We start from the raw sequence: 19,283 nt of genomic DNA, 5'->3' as shown, positions 1-19,283 counted from the left end.
CCTGACTTCAGACTATACTACAAAGCTACAGTAATCAAGACAGTATGGTACTGGCACAAAAACAGAAATATATATCAGTGGAACAGGATAGAAAGCCCAGAGATAAGCCCACGCACATATGGTCACCTTATCTTTGATAAAGGAGACAAGAATATACAGTGGAGAAAAGACAGCCTCTTCAATAAGTGGTGCTGGGAAAACTGGACAACTACATGTAAAAGAAAGAAATTAGAACACTCTCTAACACCATACACAAAAATAAACTCAAAATGGATTAAACACCTAAATGTAAGGCCAGGTACCATCAAACGCTTAGAGGAAAACATAGGCAGATCACTCTATGATGACATAAATCACAGCAAGATCCTCTTTGACCCACCTCCTTGAGAAATGGAAATAAAAACAAAAATAAACAAACGAGACCTAATGAAACTTAAAAGCTTTTGCACAGCAAAGGAAACCATAAATAAGAAAAAAATACAACCCTCAGAATGGGAGAAAATATGTGCAAATGAAGCAACTGACAAAGGATTAATCTACAAAACATACAAGCAACTCATGCAGCACAATATCAAAGAAACAAACAACCCAATCCAAAAATGGGCAGAAGACCTAAATAGACATTTCTCCATAGAAGATATACAGATTGCCAACAAACACATGAAAGAATGCTCAACATCTTTAATCATCAGAGAAGTGCAAATCAAAACTACAATGAGATACCATCTCACACTGGTCAGAATGGCCATCATCAAAAAGTCTACAAACAATAAATGCTGGAGAAGGTGTGGAGAAAAGGGAACCCTCTTGCACTGTTGGTGGGAATGTAAATTGATACAGCCAATATGGAGAACAGTATGGAGGTTCCTTAAAAAGTAAAAATAGAACTACCATACGACGCAGCAATCCCAGTACTGGGTATATACCCTGAGAAAACCATCATTCAAAAAGAGACATGTACGAAAATATTCATTGCAGCTCTATTTATAATAGCCAGGATATGCAAGCAACATAAGTGTCCATTGACAGATGAATGGATAAAGAAGATGTGCCACGTATATACAATGGAATATTACTCAGCCATAAAAAGGAATGAAACTGAGTTATTTGTAGTGAGGTGGATGGACCTAGAGACTGTCATACAGAGTGAAGTAAGTCAGAAAGAGAAAAACAAATTCCATATGCTAACACATATATATGGAATCTAAAAAAAAAAAAAAAGAAAAAGAAATGGTCAGAACAACCTGGGGCAAGACGGGAATAAAGATTCAGACCTACTAGAGAATGGACTTGAGGATACGGGGAGGGGGAAGGGTAACCTGGGACAAAGTGGGAGAGTGGCATGGACATATATACACTACCAAATCTAAAATAGATAGCTAGTGGGAAGCAGCTGCATAGCACTGGGAGATTAGCTCAGTGCTTTGTGGCCACCTAGAGAGGTGGGATAGGGAGGGTGGGAGGGTGGGAGATGCAAGAGGGAAGAGATATGGGGACATATGTATATGTATAACTGATTCACTTTGTTATAAAGCAGAAACTGACACACCATTGTAAAGCAATTATACTCTAAGAAAGATGTTACAAAAAAAAAAATAGTGATGGTTTCTCGTGGTTAGGAGTAGCAAATCTTGCATGGCTCTAACTCTTGTCCTAAAATCTATCTCTCCCTTTCAAGTGGTCATGAGGCAAAGTTATCTTGAATTTGTTTTCTTCCAACACCTTACAACCCGGGTGCTGGGATTGGCTGGTGGTCACTTACAGCCCAGACCAAGGAGTTTGAGAAAGGAAGCTTTTGCTAGAGGCACAGGACCACAAGGGAAAAAGAAAAACAATCAAACGAGGCATTCAGTACATTTAAGAAATTATTTCTTATTATTTTAAAATCCTCTTTGATTTGAAAGTATGTTAGATGGGCTGAGCTTTAGGGAAGTGAAATAGTCTTCAAATCATAGCTTTATGAAGCTTCAAATTTTGCAATGAAAATTTTAGACACTTTAATCAAACCGATTCAATTATCACTAAGCTAAAAGTAACAACTTTAATAATTTTCTGATTAAACGGATTATTTCCAGAGTTCTTTGTTTTGATAAAATATTTCCTTCGTGGCTTCCAATGACTTTTTCCTTTCTAGGCAGAAGTGTTTTGAAATAAAGATCTTTGTCACATCTTTATATAGTTCCCATTGCTTTACACATGGTAGGAACTTGGGGTACGCATCTGCCCCATCTTTGTAAGTCTCACATTGTTTGCGCATGGTAGGAACTCCATAACTAACTGAGAAAATGGCAATGCTTGCCTTATAGACAGCAAAATTCTATTGTAGTTTTCTCTCTTCCTCCCAAATGTTTGATATCTATGTACTTTTGAAATAACATTGAGTTTTGTCAGTGGAAATACAAGGATACAGTTAAACTTTAGAATCGCTGAAGTTTAGCTACTTAATGAGTTGTAAGTAATTGCTTTGAAAATCAAGAATACTTCTTCTGTCACTCGATGTCTAGAATAGGGTAAAGCAGCTTCCATAAGATTTTTTTTAATTCCAGAAATGTAAGGAGACTAAAATAGAGAGAAGCAGCAGTAATGATGGAGCACAAACTTTATTACTTTACCAAGGGAAATTGGATACTAACCTGAAAATAACTGCATCAAAAGTGTGAAAAAAAGTGTACATTGACATTGTTTTATGGTCCTTGGCTGGTTATCTCTGCTCTCCTGCACACAGCGCATTGCCAAGAATATGTTTTACCAAATTTTTTATTTCACTCTCAGGATAGTCCTGGAAGCAAGTTAATCATTATTTCTGGAAGAAACTGAAATTAATATTACTCTTGAGGACCAGAAGAGAGCAGATGAAACCCAGAAAGTATAATGTACTTCTTATGGCTGGGAGTCCAATACCGAAGCAATCGTGTTTTGGCATCTGAAATTAAACCGTATTGTTCTTATTTGTCATAGTATTTTCTCTCCTATGCTGCCTCTATGCCTTGAACAAATGAGGGTGCTCACAGCTGAACTGATTGCTATGGTTACAGGGGATCTGTGTTACATCTCCTGGAAGTAAGATATTCTTCGTACCCTTCTTTTGTGAAGAACAATTCTCTCATGACTGTACCCCTGACTCAGGCTCCCGTTGAAAACACAGGAGGGCTGCTTTAAGGTCCAGGCTCTAGTCCACCCTCTTGCCCCACTCACAAGTGATTTTCACCAGACGACCTGCTAGCTGGGTTTCTGGAGTTTGGAGGTTGGAAGCAGGTTTAGAGTTGCTGATACAAAGGAATCTGTGAGACCTGTAAAGTTATATTTATTATTATAACTTATTTGGTAAGCACTGGTATTGTCATTGGCACCAGACAACTGAGCCTTAAGACTTCCGATGTTGTAATAGCTAGCACTAACAGCGCTGGTACTGACAGAGGGCATGCCTTTCCTGGGCCGTGCCTTTCTCTCCGGGGCTGGATGGGGAGCTGGGTCTTCAGGCTCTGTTGGGTGAAGGGCTGGTCTGCAGTCAGGCTTATTTAGTTGAGTTCATCTCCCTAGTATGGATTGAGAGCCTATTGTATGCCAAGTGCTCTCCTAGGTTCTGGAAATACAAAGATGAATTGGTCTCTTCCCTCTTGGGGAGTTGAGTCAGATGATCGATATCTTTCCGAGGATGAAAGAGTAAGCTATGAAAGACTTCTTTAGATATTTTATTTAGGTTTTCCAAAGAACTTGACTGTGGCTAAGAGCAGATTTTTTTGTTGTTGTTAAGAGAAAGGTTGAAGGTGTGAGAGGTGATGATTGACTCTAGATGTTTCAGTGATCTTAGAGGCTGGAACTAGAATCCTATTGCTTACTCTGTACAGTTTTCTATATATTTTAAACTGTATCTCATGTGTCCTTGTGTCTTCTTTAAGTTCATTTTTCACTATGTTCTCTTTTTATCCTCAGGGCAATATATTTATAGATGATTTTTTAACCCCCCTTTACTCTCTCCCTCGTTTTAAGATAATTCCCTTGGTAATTGCAGCTGTGTTGAAATTGGAACTGAAATAGGGAAGTTCATGTTATAATTCATTACTAATGAGTTCATACTTTGAAGGAGAAAGATATTCATGGCATGAACTAAGCTGACTGGTTCACTCTCTGGAAGGAAGAGGTTTTTTTCTTGGTTGCAAATCCAGCTTTTGGACAAGGGTTGCTGTTTTGTACAAAGCACATTTTAAACCTGATTTTGTTGTTGTGCAGGAAGCGATCCAAGGAAAGCTCAGGGTTTTAGGTAAACTGGTCAGTACCAGATCTTGATGGAGATGTATTCATCCTCTTTCTGTTGTTTTAGAGTGGTTTGGTCAGGCGTTCAGCAAAATGTCAATCTCCAGGCTTGAATATGGGCAGAAAATCTTGCTGTCCTGACAGTAAAAGAAGAGAAGCCATTGAGAACTGGACACATATTTCAACAATGAATTTCAGAAGTCAGAGATTTTTAAAGAGCTATCTGGGAGAATTTTAATAGATGCCAGTTGCTTTCCTTTGCAAAGTGGGATAGTTTTAATTTTGTCCCAGATAACACATTGTTCAGTATTTAGGCTGCTCAGATAGGTTTGCCTCTTTGATTTCAGTAGGGTCCTTCTGCCTTTTCAGTTCATCCTGATATTATTTAGGTTACTTTTCTTTCTGGAAGGATGTGAAAAGGGAAAGTGCAGTGTAAAATTGACCTGCTTTTTTTTTTTTTTTGGTCATTTTAGGCTGCAGTGACTGTGCTTCTGTGTTTGCTTGTGACAGTAATACACCTACTAACTTAGAATTGGACGGGAGCCAGAGTATGAAGGAGGTGCACCCATTCATGGAATGGAGAAAATCTCAATTGCGAGAGATTTGGCTGAATTATTAGAAGTACTTTTTTTTGCAAAACCACTTTGGATTGCAATATTTACAGCCCTAACATTTTACTATGTCAATCTCCTTGTTTATTGAGGATAGTCACTATGAAAGGTGTTAATCAGCTTCAGGAAGGGGAATATTGGGAAGCCTAGTAGGCCTCTTAGGGTTTTACACAGCAGGTAGTTGTGCCTTAGAGACCCCACCTTCACACACACACACATACACACACACACATACACACACACACGCACACGCACACACACACACTACTATCAAGCCTCTTTGAAGCAACCCCATATGAAATTTATTCCTGGCCACATGAACAGGAAGTTACTTGTGGGGATTCACCTCCAAGGAAGCTTTGTAGAGGTTTTCAGCCTCCTTGGAAAATTTTCAGCCTCCTTGGAAAACATTCTCAGGGAGGTTTATGGAAATGATTGACGATTAGGCATGATGACTTGGTGGGTACTGAAGCAACTATGAGGAGACATTTAATGTAAAATGAATAATAATGTAGTGTTTAACTGGTACCAAACGTCAACACAAGAGTAATCCGTATTAAGAGCTTTGAGTTACTTATTACAGCTTCTCAAAATGGGTTCTTGAGCTGTGTCCTAGTTGTATTTTAAAATTAAAACAGAAATAGTGCATCTCTTCTTCCTTATTTCATTGCTCAGGCCGAGAGGACTTAGATGCCTTCTCCAGATATGGAATTCTTTCCAACACTCTGACAAACAAATTGAGGGAGATTTTGGGTTTGTTGTGCTTTGTTGTGCTGGCTGGTCAACCAGCTGTATCCTCAACAGGTTCTGTTAAATATTTTGTTTTTCTCCAGAGATTTTATTTCTGACTCTCGATTTGTAATGTGGATATTGGCTAGGTATCCCACGATTCAGAGTAGGTAGCTGAAATACTCCCAAACAGGAAAAAATGAAAAGGAGTCTGAGCTGTTTTGTTGTTGGTTGGAAAGGAGATTGTTTTATGTTTTCCACCAAACATTTCTCTGCCCTTGTTCCCCCCCTTTCCGCATCCTCAGAGTAACTATGAAGAGTGACTTTCTCTTCATACATTGAAATTTCTGTCTTAAAACTTGATAAAATGTCCATGCAAGCTAGGCTTTTTTCTTCCTCATTCTATGTATTTACTATTTCTTTATTCTTTGCTTTTTGGGGTCCCTTTCCTCTGTAATCATTTATAAAACCAGAATCCCAATTAATTATTAATGGTGTCATTTTGACAAAAGGACAGAGCCTTACGTTTCAGGTAGCTATTCGCAAGTTATTCTTGAGAGCTAAGTCTTCAAGGGATTACATTCATAGAAGAAACATGGTGCTATTAAATGATACTTAGTCTCCAGTCAGTAGGTATAAATTCTAGAATTGGAACTCCCATTCATTAGATGTCTGACAAGGTGGTAAACTTTTCCAGGCCCCCATTTTCTCATTCTGACAAATAAGAATGTTGTACTAGATGTTTTCGCCATTTTTTAAAACCCTAATATTCTATGGTTTGGGAATTTATAATCCACAGATGTTGATTATAGTAATTAAAATTCTCCATCCCTGACCAAAGTATTAACTTTAAATTAGCTAAGATGTTAGAAGTAAACCTCTATGAAAGTATTTTTAATTTAGCTAAACTAGAGCCTTCAAGCATTCCATGTTTAATCATTCAAATTGTAAAAAGCCATTCACTCTCAACTAACAGGAAGACATTTCCAGAAGGGCCGTGGTGGGTAGCATTGACAATGTGTGGACATCTGGAATGAAACCTTTCTACCTTTTCACTGCTTTTCTTCCCTCCCCAGGAATTCCAAAGCCAGCATGCTCTTGAACTTCATATTTCTGGATTGTAGGTATATAGGGAATGGAGTTTAGAGTATGTACTCTTAAATCCCCCATCATCACAAGACCCTTGAAATAGTGTTCATAACAAAAAAAAACCCTCTATATTAAAAAATAGTATTAATAGAGTACTATAGACTTTTTAAAAAAAATATTGTAAATAAAGGAATATTACTAAAATAACTATCAAGGGATGAATGTAAGAGAAATTTTCTATACTTTCTAGAATAAAATCCCTTGAGTGATTACCGTATTGAGGAAAAAGGCTGATTTAGTTAAAAGTTCACAGTCCTATTCAAAAAGTGTTGATTTAGAACCTACCATGTTCCAGGCACTCCAGCAGTTGCTTTATTTTTCATCCAGTTTAATCCCCACAGTGATACTATAAAAAATATTATTATTTTCTTTTCAGATAATGAAAATGAACATCAGTAAGCTAGAGCTTCCTTGCCCAAGGGTTTAAATTGAGTCTCCTGGCTCTTAAGTTTCAAGGAAAAAACATCATCTGAATCCTTTTTTCCCCTAGAAATTAAATTATTCAAGTTCTCATAGTCACTAATAGTATACTAAACAAGTGTTGTGTACGGCAGCGGTCCCCACATTTTTGGGACTGGTTTGGTGGATGACAATTTTTTCTGCAGACGGTGGGGTGGGGGGATGGTTTGGGCCATAATGCGAGCCATGGGGAGCAGCAGATGAAGCTTCGCTTCCTCACCCACCGCTCGCCTCCTGCTGTGCAGCCCAGTTCCTAACAGGCTGCAGACGGGACCAGTAGCAGTCCCGGGGGTTGGGGACCCCTGGTCTATGGGAAGCTTTACACTAAAAAGACAAATGATTCGGAAGTAATGAATCAAAACAGCCAGCTCATGCATTGCAATTACGTAATTTGTATATAAATGGATTCACTTTGGTAAGCATTCTACTTATAGGTTTGCCCATGCCATAGTAATTTGCTTAGCTAGCCCTTTTTTCAAGAGAAAGTGCAAAGGTGAACATCAACCCATGTCTCAGCAATTATCTGATTAATGAAATCCATGTCAATCTGGATTTATCTTCATGCCATTATGGGAATATACTATAATTATTATAGTTATACTCAAAGAGATCAATTTGTCTTGGGTGTTGAAGGTTGTGTAATATTATGTAATCTATGTCTTGGAAAGTGGTAAACATTATAGAAAACACATTTGCCTACTTTTCATAGTTCAAAATAAGTAAGCACATTTGATGTGAAAAGTGGTTTACATCAAAAAGTTAATAAAGCTTTACAATTTTTAATACCTTTTAACACTCAGAGAAAAGAACTAAGTGATCAGTGTTAAAGTTCCTATTTTAACATGCAAAAACATCCAAAAGAATGGGCCTCAGATTGGTTGAGAAGCAAGCCACACTTAAGCCTGTTTGAATGATTAATGAAATCTTTTCAAAGAGAGGGATGTCTTGCTGTATGGTTTCTCTGGGCCCTGCCTGGAGGAAGTAAAGCTTCCTGGAGGGAGTGGTTTCTTAGGAAGATGGATGAGGCTTTCACCAGGACTGTGTCTACTATTCAGCATCTTTTTGACTGCTGGAACTCACATGCTGGGAAAGCCCGGATTCTCTGATGGGAACATGCAATGTCATATGCTCTGTGTCCAGTCAGAGGGGAATGGTCCTTTTCCTTTTATCCTCATGCAGGGAGGCATGGACCAAAACAGTCTTGGGAAAGACCAAGTTGCAATTTAAAAAGCAAAACAGGTACCTAATTAAGCATGAATTAATGGAATCAAATTCATTCATCTGCACATTATAATTGGAGCTTATTTCCCTGCCCTTGAGAACACTGATTTCAAGCAAATTCTAGCCACTGAACAAGACCAGGTCTGCTCTTATCCTTGACTGACTACAACCTGGATTGAAATGAAGCATATCCATCAAAATTCCCCAGCTAAGGGGCTTACCTTTCCATGTTCTCAAATATCTGTCTGATGCTTCATGGAGTGTCTTCTTCATAAAAGTTTGATCCTACACACACACATTTCTCTGTCCCCAAAGACTGTGGAAAACAAAAATGAACCAAGACATCTCTTACTTTCATTGAAACAGGAAAGATAAGAAGGAACACCATACTTTCAGGTTCTTTTCAAGGGAATAAATGAAAGAAACAAAACAAAACACATACCTCTAGGTAAAGTCGTCCTCCTGTTTAAATCTCTGATTATGCCCTTGCTGATCTATCCTATTCCCCAGGAAACACCTGCCTCTCCAGTTGGCCCTCTGTTGGTTAATGACAGTGTGTCAAGGGGAAATAGCATTTCCTCTGTGTTAAAGGTTTCTTTGTTAGAGCTGTATCATATTCAGGCATTTTTCTTTCCTTTCTTTGATGGAGGAAAGATACAGGATGATGAGAAAGCCCTGGCTGACATCACCAGATTACCTTTGAATTATGAAGCCATTCCAGTTGGATCACTAAGGCTTGAATATGCCTTAGGCTCAGAGACATAATTGGAGTTTTCTTTTGCAGTTCCATTTTCCTCTGAAGGGTTACAGAACTAAAGCTAATAGATGGAGAAGGGGTATTCCAGAACATTATATTTAATTTGGTGGGATTGTCCATTTTGTAATAGTCATGTTTCTCAGTCCCTTCACATGCACTTCTTCTTTGGATGCTTCAATAGCTTTTTTTTTTTTTTTTTTTTTCAAAAAAGCACATAATTCTATCATCAAATATACTTTCTTTCCCTGCAATGTCTTTTCCATTTTGGAGTTGTAGAGAATTGTGCTCATTTTTGTTTTTAAACTACATTATCATTGGCTTTTTGGTAATAATACTTACACCTATCTTTTGCAATACAGTAAAATTTTGAATGTGGTTCCCCCTAAATTCTCGAGGACAGTGAAAGTAAAGATTTAAAACCAATAGTCTCCCTTTCATGCCTTTGTTTCCCCAACTTTCAGTTAACATTTGAAGCTTCCCTGCTTATATTTGGTAATCAGATGGCTTGGCCTTTCAACTCTTCTCCCTCTACTATAGATTCTGTGGTTATCGTGATTCCACACCCAGGAATCAGGAATTTTTGTGATGTGAAGCAGTAACTTGACGAAATTCCAAGGGGATGAAAACCCTCAGGAAGAATTAGTGTATGTAGGTTAACACAATGTAACAAATACTTTTTAAAACTGAGGCAAAAATGAGTTATTTTCCTCCAAAACAAATTGAGGCAAAATGGCAAAAGGGTCAAAATACAGAATTCATGACTTGGCCTGGAAAACAAAAAGAAGACCTAAAGACTGAATCTTGGACCTAAACTACTTGGACCAAGATTCAAGCAGTCAGAAGAGCTAAACTGCTTGAATCATGGTTAATTGATTAATTGATTAAATAGTTATGTATTGAATGCCAGGCACTATCCTATCAGGTACTGGTGAAAGCAATAAAAATGACAGCTATGATCCCTGTCCTCATGGAACTTATAGTCTATTGGGGGAACATAGTATTATTCAAGTAAATACAAAAACCAGTTACTTACATACGAGTATGAACAATGCTACAAAGGAAAATAGTGAACTAAGAATGGCTTTCACATTTTTAAATGATTGAAAAACTCAAAAGGATAAGAATGTTCTGTGACATGTAAAAATATATAAAATTTGAAATTTCAGTGTCCATAATTACAGTTTTATTGGAACACAGTCATGCTCGCTTGCTTGTGTATTGTCTAGGGCTACTTTTGCACTACAGTGGCAGAGTTGAGTAGTTGTGACAGAGACCATATGGTATACAGAGCCTAAGATATTTACTACCCGGCCTTTTGTGGAAAACGTTTATAGACCCTTGTTCCAAGGGAATGAGTTTAAAAGTTGATTTGGTTCCCTTGGTAAAGAAAAACATTGGTTGCAGTTCTTATAAAAATAGAGTACCTAGAGGTTGTAAGCCTTATTTCTGTAGAAATTGCAGTTCCAACTGGAACTGAATGAGTGGAAATACAAGAAAATTAAGGGAGTTTGACAGGGAAACCTGGTTTGTTCAGAAGAGAAGCCAAGGCTGTATGTTTGTACTTCTTTAATAAATTTTCTGTTTTTCCCTTAAACTATTCATTTCTAGCTCATAATATATTTGTATCTATTTGATTGAGAATAATTTTGTCTTTTTCTCACTTATCTGGTTCAATTTATAGGAAATAAAATTGGTTGGCAGCTGGTGGATATTACCAGTTTCACTGAATCATTCTTTTATTTAAATATGAATCTGTTTATGCTGTGTGTTTATTTTAATTTAATGAAGGGAAACTATGAGAAGTTGGAGAGAATGATGCAGAAGTGGAGAATAAAATGATGAAGACATCGATTTTGGTCATGGGATTAAGTAACCTCGAGCAAGTTATTTAACCTCTTTTAGCTTTGGTTCCATTACTCTAAAACCAGTATATCAGTACCTCTTTCATATCATTATGAGGATTAGATTAGACAATACATCTAAAATGTCTGGCACAGTGCCTAGTACACAGACATGCACCAAGCAAAGTTTAAACACGTGACTAAAATCTCATCTAGGTTGATTTATAAATTTGAGTTAAATTTGAATTAAAACACTAGATAAAGCATTGATTTATTAAACATGAATAGTAGTGATAAAGGTTTGTGTCCCATACAGGAATCTAAAATATTAGCCACGGAGGTGATTAGTTGTTTAGGTTTAATAACATATGTAAGTTTAATAATGTATATGTTTAACAACGTTCTTCCTGGCTTGGGAGAGAGTAGGCTATAAACGTGAATAACATAAAATTCTTGTTATCAAAGTAACTGATAATCTGGTTGAGGGGAAAAGGTGTGTTCAGGAAAAATAAAGAAACAAACAAAGAAAGGATCATTAAAAGTATAAAACATGGTTTGAATAAGGAATCAAGAAGCTTCAAAATTTCATATTAGACCATTAGTTATACAAAAGGGGCAATTTCAAAAACGTGTCAGAATTATGATTGATTGGAAAAAATTCTTCAGGTTCTGGACCCTGGAAATTACTTTGATAGAGCTGTTTTAAACATTTTCACAGTGGCACAAGTGGTTTTTGGATCATTCTAGCTCTCTTGAACGGAGCCATTTGATCTGTTTCTCCTCTCACATTCTACCTCTTCCTCCTCATCATAATAATAGCTGTCATTTATTAGACTTTTTAAAAGTAGCAGTTAATATTTGCATATTATGTATTCTTTGCAGGACACTGTCTCAAGTGTATTATTTTAATAATCCATATGCATTATTCAACAATCTTCATAACAACTTTATGAGGTAGATACTATCTTTATTCCCATTTTACAGATAGGGAGCCTGAAGCAAAGAGAATTCAAGTATCTTGCCCAAGGTTACAACTTACAAATGGCGGGGCTGGGATGTGAACCCAGGTTGTCTGGCTCTAGACTTTGTGTGCTCTTAATTGCTATGCTACACTGCCTATGACGAAGCCCTATAATTGGCGTTATAATTATCTTCATAAGATCTTCATAAGCACCTGCCAAGATAGAGATTATTATCTTCATTTTCATATGATAAAACTGAAGATTAATTAAATCTTCCAAAGTCACAGCTAGGGCTCAAACCCAGGTTTGGATGAATCTAGTACCTGTTTTCATTACCCAGTACTGTCTCTTATGGCATTTTGGATATCTTCTAAGCAAGACTTTCAACCTGAACAAAAAAAAATCTATATACTATGAATATGTAATATATTTTAGATAGGTGATTTTACTTTTAGGAAGTCTGTTTTTAAACAGATTTCAAAAGTAGATTTTTTTTTGGATAGGAATACATCTAATGCTTGATAACAAAGCCTTTCATTTATAAATACAGGATTGGAAAGGGTACATATTTCTTAGTTTACTCCCAAAGAGAAATACTGAGAACAACAAAAATAAAAGTCATCTTAATGTGTTAAACCACGCTCAACTTAATCTATAGCAATTTTAGAGCAAATGAACTGTTAGGTTTGTTATGATTATACTCTGTTATCTGGTATTAGAATAACACATACAAATAAAGGAAATTAGCATTTACATCACCATATCAAGTCTAACAAATTTATTTACTGCTAAGAGTGTTTTCCATGAAGAACACGGCGTTGGATCAAAAAGATAATTGGGCCAGTGTTCTTGAGTGTTGTATAGATGATATTGAAAAGAAACCTTCATGTAGACTTGAAGCTAATGACCTAGTAAGGTGTGTGCTTTGAGTTTTTTCCAGAGACATTAAGGTTTTTTTTTTTTTAACATGTTTATTGGAGTATAATTGCTTTACAATGGTGTGTTAGTTTCTGCTTTATAACAAAGTGAATCAGTTATACATATACATATGTTCCCACATCTCTTCCCTCTTGCATCTTCCCCCCTCCCACCCTCCCTATCCCACCCCTCTAGGTGGTCACAAAGCACCGAGCTGATCTCCCTGTGCTATGCGGCTGCTTCCCCCTAGCTATCTGTTTTACGTTTGGTAGTGTGTATATGTCCATGCCACTCTCTCACTTTGTCACAACTTACCCTTCCCCCTCCCCGTATCCTCAAGTCCATGCTCTAGTAGGTCTGTGTCTTTATTCCCGTCTTACCCCCCTAGGGGGGTAAGTATAGGTAAGTACCTATACTTCATGACTTTTTTTTTTTTTTCTTAGATTCCATATATATGTGTTAGCATACGGTATTTGTTTTTATCTTCCTGACTTACTTCACTCTAGGTCCATCCACCTCACTACAAATAACTCAATTTCGTTTCGCTGTCTCCATTCTCACTTGGAGGCTCCTGGTGTCACAGACTACCAATTTGTATGACGGCTGCCTGCCACAAAATTATCTGTGGCAAACTGGGTGAAACCAACTGGTCTGCCATATATAATCATCTTCTAGCTTCATGTTTCTTGTCATCATTTTTCTGATGGATCTATGCAATCTAGTCTATCATCCAATTTGGTTTACTCAGCTTGGCTATTTGTGTGATTCTGGATAAATTTTTTGGTCTCAGCCCTTTCTATGCATAAAGTTAAGAAAGCAACATACTTCCTTCACTTATTTTGTGTCTTCGAATAGTAATTTGAATTAACACCCTTTTTTGGTGAATTGTCAGGTAAAAGTGTTACAAAAAGATTTTTTTTTTTTTAAGAAGCCACTGTTCGCCTTGTTCAAATTTGAGCCAACTCAAGTTCTCTTTGGGTAAAAGCCAACTCAAAATATGTCTCAAGTTCCTGACATGAAAGAAGCATAAAAAGGCAGGAAATTTAAGACCACTTAGTGATTTTTAATATCACAAGGAAAAGTTTCATTGATTTTTGGTATCTTTTTCCCTTTAGAAAAATAAATTTTAAATGTTAATAAAGCCCAGGCCAGTCTTCCTTTGAAAATGAAAAAGGAACTGGGGATGCGGTGTTCATTTAATGATGGGTATATGAAAATGACAGCATCTTAGGGAGTGAGGGCAATGATGTAAATATTTTTAAATGAGAATATTAAAGGCTTTTTCCTGACATGCTAAAGGCAACATGTACAGAGAATAGTTAAAATGACTGCAAGTGGGTAAAAAGCTGAACTGGTTTGTTGGAATAAGTATTATTGGGATGTATCTTTGTTTTCCTGATAGGGCTTAAAGAAATGATTGATTAAATATATGTCGTACCTTGGTTTTTGGAAAAAGCTAAACACATTTTTATTTATCAGATGGTTATTTTTCAAAGGCTTTTTATGTGCTTACTCTTCTCTAAAAAATTTTACTTTATCTTCTTTCTTCTCTTCCTAGTTTCACAACTCTGCCATTGGTCTTATTCTCTCAGTCTTCAGCCATCTCAGCTGTTCCTGGTGGACAGAATACTGTGTTGCCCCCCCTTACAACACAACACGTAAGTGTCCAGATTGGAGCTTCAGTTATTCCTAGTTCCTTTCCTAGAGCTTTACAGAGATTGCTGAATGGCCATTTGGGTAGAGTCTCTGAGATCTGTGCTTGTCTGAGCTTATGGGCAATCTCTTATAATGTTAAAGAGGTTAAAACAAATCAAGAAAAAAATTTAATTAAATGTCATCTCTCTATTAAGGAGTAAATGTCTTCCATATTCTCAACTTCTATCTGAAAATTTTTCTTTTTGAATTTGCCTTTAATTTCACAGTACCTAAAAATTCCCTTAAGACCAACTGGTAGTTGTAAAGTTTAATTAAAAAAAAAAAAAGATGATGACATAATCACTCTTTAAAAAAAAAATCAGGGGATATTAAAAGCAAAGTATTTGGTGTACTCTCTGTACAAAATTACAGTCTCACTTTGTCCTGTAATATGTGCCACATCTATCCTTGAGTTGGTATATTCAGTTTTAGGTGGTGCCTAAAACTGATACATGAGGTGCTAACATTGATGAATGAGCTTAAAATTACACTCTAGCCATGGATGAGGGACTCATATAAACCCATTTATGCAGGAGGAAACAGGAAATGGAGAAAAAACTCTACCAGCAGGGGCAGTGCCCTGCATACTCTTGTGCATATTCACAGTTTGTGACTGGAGGAGTGGCCAGATCCAGAAAGGGCTGTTACCTGTTCTCTCATCCCCTCCCTTACAGCAGATTATTTTAAAGGCTTAAACTTGCATTATATATCAAAGCTGCATTAATTGTTAATTCTAGCTGAATAGTTTTCTGCTTGACCCAGGGGTAAGCACATTAGAAGGGAAACGTGGCAGGGTATAAAAAGAAGAGCATCACCATTCTTTTCGTTTACATGGGTGTAATAATTATACACTTTGAGGGGTGAATTGGGCAGAATATTAATATATTCCTCTGTGAGTTCTTTTCAGTTTTCTTATCTCTGTACTAGGTATACTCTTTCACCTTTGCAAAATTCAGTGTGTCATCACCTTTCATCCTTAGCTTTCCTTTGGGATGTAATCATTAGCAGTTGAGGAAACTTTCACACTGTTTTCAAGGTGAAGGGAGTCATTTAAGTAAGCTTAAGCCAAGAAAGTACTCATTTTCACTAAATATTAAAATAAAAGTCATCTCAGTACAAAGGCCTGTGTTTAAAATATTATCAATGAATGTTCATCTGTTAGCTAGAGAGATTCTTCCTGGCATGAATCCAGGCTTGTCTTCATGAGTGAAAAGAGAACATTTTGTATTCTACCTGCCAGGTGAGAATCTGAGTCATACTTTCCAAACTGCTGTTTTTGGAGGCGGGGAGCCAATGAGAAATTTAAACTGTAGCCGTTTTCCTTCTTCATAAAATGCATAAAATATTGACAGAGTGTGTAATATGGATGGTTTTTAGTTTCCAGATCTGGTTATAAAGTTCTAATGAACGATCTAGGAGAACATGAGCTAATTTAGAATGTAATTCTTGGAGGAGTGTGTTATGCCCCAGGGCTTTGGTTTTGGAGAGACCTTTGATAATATTTAGCATTTTTCCATTGCGACTCTTAAGTAGCACAATCTGGGTAGCTTTAAGTTAGGATGTTTCATTTCCTTAAAACAGTTTTTCTCTTATTAGCATTCCCAAGCTTTTTGAATGGTTATAGAATATGATTGGATTAATAAAAGGTTTTCTAGGAGACAGCTCAATTCATTAATAGGATTTTTATTATCAAAATTAGCATTTATAATATTATATTTTGAAACAGTTGATAAATGAGTTAGAGTGTGCATTTTTAGACTAACATTTTGATTACAGTTTTGAAATTGAAAACTCCACATTTTTTGGAGTAATGATGGGTTTGGTGATTCTGTTGCTTAAATTATTTCCTCCTCTTATCCATGCTATAATCAAATTTAACAGTTAAAAATAGTCATATTGTTATTCACCATTATTATGGGGATCTTAGATTCAGTGAACTGTTTAAATATTCACCTTATCCTTCTTGTTTTCCAATGAGGGTGTTTTCCAGTACCACCAAGCAATTAACTGCATTCTGACACCACCTACCCAGAGATAGTGTCAGATCCCACAGGTTAAGGGCTCAGTCCTGTAGCCCTGACCCCTCCCCCACTCCCCTGCCCCAACTTCAGACACTGTCATAAGTCCAGGCTGTCACCTGTGCTTCTGACTGACCAGCTAGATTGCAGGTTCCAAGGACTCTGCCTCCTCGGGGTTGATTAATTTGTTAGAGTGGCTCACAGAACTTAGAGACCACATTTTACTACTAGATTACTGGTTTATTATAAAAGGGTAAAACTCAGGAACAGCCAGATGGAAAAGATGCATAAGGCAAGGTACAGGGAAAGGACGCAGAGCTTCCCTGCCCTCTCCAGGTGCCTTACCCTCCCAGCCCCTCCACATGTTCACCAACCTGGAAGCTCTCTGACTCCTGTCCATTTTGCTTTTTATGGAGGCTTCATTACATAAGCATGGTTGATTAAATCACTGGCCATTGGTGGTGACTGAACTCAATCTCTACTCCCTCTCTCCTACCCAGAGGTGGGGATGGGGGCATGGGGGAGGATTCTAACTCTCTAATGGCAGGGTTGGCTCTACTGATAACCAGCCTCTATCCTTGGGTACTTTCCAAAAGTCACCTCATTAACATAACAGAAGACACTTATGTCCTCATCACAGGAACCAGGATGAAGACCCAATACATATTTCTTAATTTAAATCACAGTGTCCCAAGTACTCTGGCCCACAATTGTTTTCTCCTTTTTAGAAATCTTATTTCAACTCAAACATCACAGTCCAGTAATGATACAAGAATTGTTTTCCATTGACTACATCAACGATAGACAATTTGCTTCAGCTCTGTTCTGTGTTTCTTGCCTTGCTTAAATAAGCTTCTCATTGCCAGTAGCTTTAGACCAAGTATTAGCCTGTCCTTCAAAGACTTCTCTTACATGACCACATGCTACCCTTTGGAACTTCACTCTCCTGACTCTTCCACAGGAAACGTGTAATTTTCACAAAACAATCTAGTCACTGCCCCTACAATACCCGATATACATCTGTACATGAGTACTTCTTTTTTACATTTTCTCTAGCCTTCATTGTCTTTCCTTTCCCTTTATATATACTCATTACCTTATTAAATCCAATTTAAAAATCACTTTTTGCTTTAAGTATCTCCACATGAATTCTGCTTATAGCTCTCTGTCTCTCCTTACTTTGGATTTCAGTAGCACTCACTATTTATTAGATAACATTCACCAGGCAAATACATGAAAACTTTAAATGTATCTTTTTCTTTTCTTGGAGTATAATAAATTTAAGGGCAAAACCTGTCTTATCTGTCTTATTCATATACTGCACATAATACCTGCTCCATAGAAGGCACACACTGTTTGCTGAAAAAGAGTGGAAGGAAGGAAGGAAAGAAAATATAGAGGAAATGAGGGAGGGAGGGAGGGAGAGAGAGAGAGAAAGATTTGTGTCCTGTCCCAATAAGAATGTAAGGTTTTGAAAGATAAGGGCTATGTCTTTGGGTGAAAAGAAACATGAATATGCATTTCAGAATTGGAGATGCTTAAATATTCATTCATTCAATCAGTATCTATTAAGTTACTCCTTTTCTGTATCCATGAGGGATTTTTGCTCTCTGGGATCACAGGAAGAATCGCACAGCTCTTAGCCTCATTCATCGCAACACTCGGGAGAATAACAGTTTCTTCTCACCAAGTTTTTGGGAATATCTGTTAGCTACGTCTTCCATTTCTATATCTGCATAAAAAGAATATTTTTCTTTCATCTACTAAACAGATACTGATTATGGATGGGTCATTGTTACATTAAGAATACAGATAAGTAAAGCCTCAAAATAACCTTAATCTTTCTGTGATGATAAATACCTACTATTTCAGTGCCAGAAAACAGCAATCTAAACCTATTCTGAAGTATACTTATAAAGGATGTATACTCTTACATTAGTGGGCTAGTTGTCTGTGCACTTTCATTCTATATATTTGTTTTTCCTCCACGCCAATGCACAAGAAAGCGGGGCATATATTCACTTTCTTGTTTAATGTCCCCTATTACCAAGGTGGTGATGGATGTCCTAATCAACTCTGCCTGTAAAAAAAAGGGTCAGAGAAGGGGTAGCTTGCTCTGGAGTCTTTTCTGCCAACCCTGTATACCATATCATATCAGTTAGGATACACTCAACAGAATGTAATAAAACCCTTAAGCATTATAGTGACCAGGTTGATTAGCTTAGCCAGCTCAGTGGTCGTTCTTTCCATTTTTCTGCACTGCTGTCCTGTCCAGGTGGGCTAGCTCCTCTCCACATTGCTGAAGCTCCAAACATCATGTCCTATACATCAGTGTCAGAGAAAGATTAAGAACAATTTCTTCCTTTGGCATTAAAAAATATTGAAAATGAAGAGTCTTTTCCCAAAAGTCCTTTAATATTCTTCATGTTTTCTATTAATTTTTTTCCTTCTCCAAATAGAATCTAGGGCCCATGTGGCCAGAGATATTTCTGTTTTGTCTACTTCTCCTTCCCCTTGTGTCTGCCATGTAGCAGGTGCTCAGTAAATGTTTGTGAAATTAATGAATAAATATATGTATACGTCTTATTGGCCAAACTGGATTGCACACGCTTTCCCCAAACCAGTCATAGACAAGGACGATGAGACCCTGTGACTGACTGTGACCCCTC

General features: G+C 37.2%; 1 pseudogene; it reads right to left on the bottom strand.

The window, feature by feature from the left end:
- LOC149749218 (uncharacterized) overlaps positions 1 to 19,283 on the bottom strand; it is a 198,388-nt pseudogene that overhangs the window by 6,700 nt on the left and 172,405 nt on the right.

Source organism: Delphinapterus leucas, chromosome 5 (assembly GCF_059928025.1).
Source record: "Delphinapterus leucas isolate spDelLeu-1000000601 "Yukka" chromosome 5, BTC_Dleu_Yukka2, whole genome shotgun sequence".
In the NCBI taxonomy this organism is placed as follows: domain Eukaryota; kingdom Metazoa; phylum Chordata; class Mammalia; order Artiodactyla; family Monodontidae; genus Delphinapterus; species Delphinapterus leucas.
This window is presented reverse-complemented; position numbering and strand designations above follow the sequence as displayed.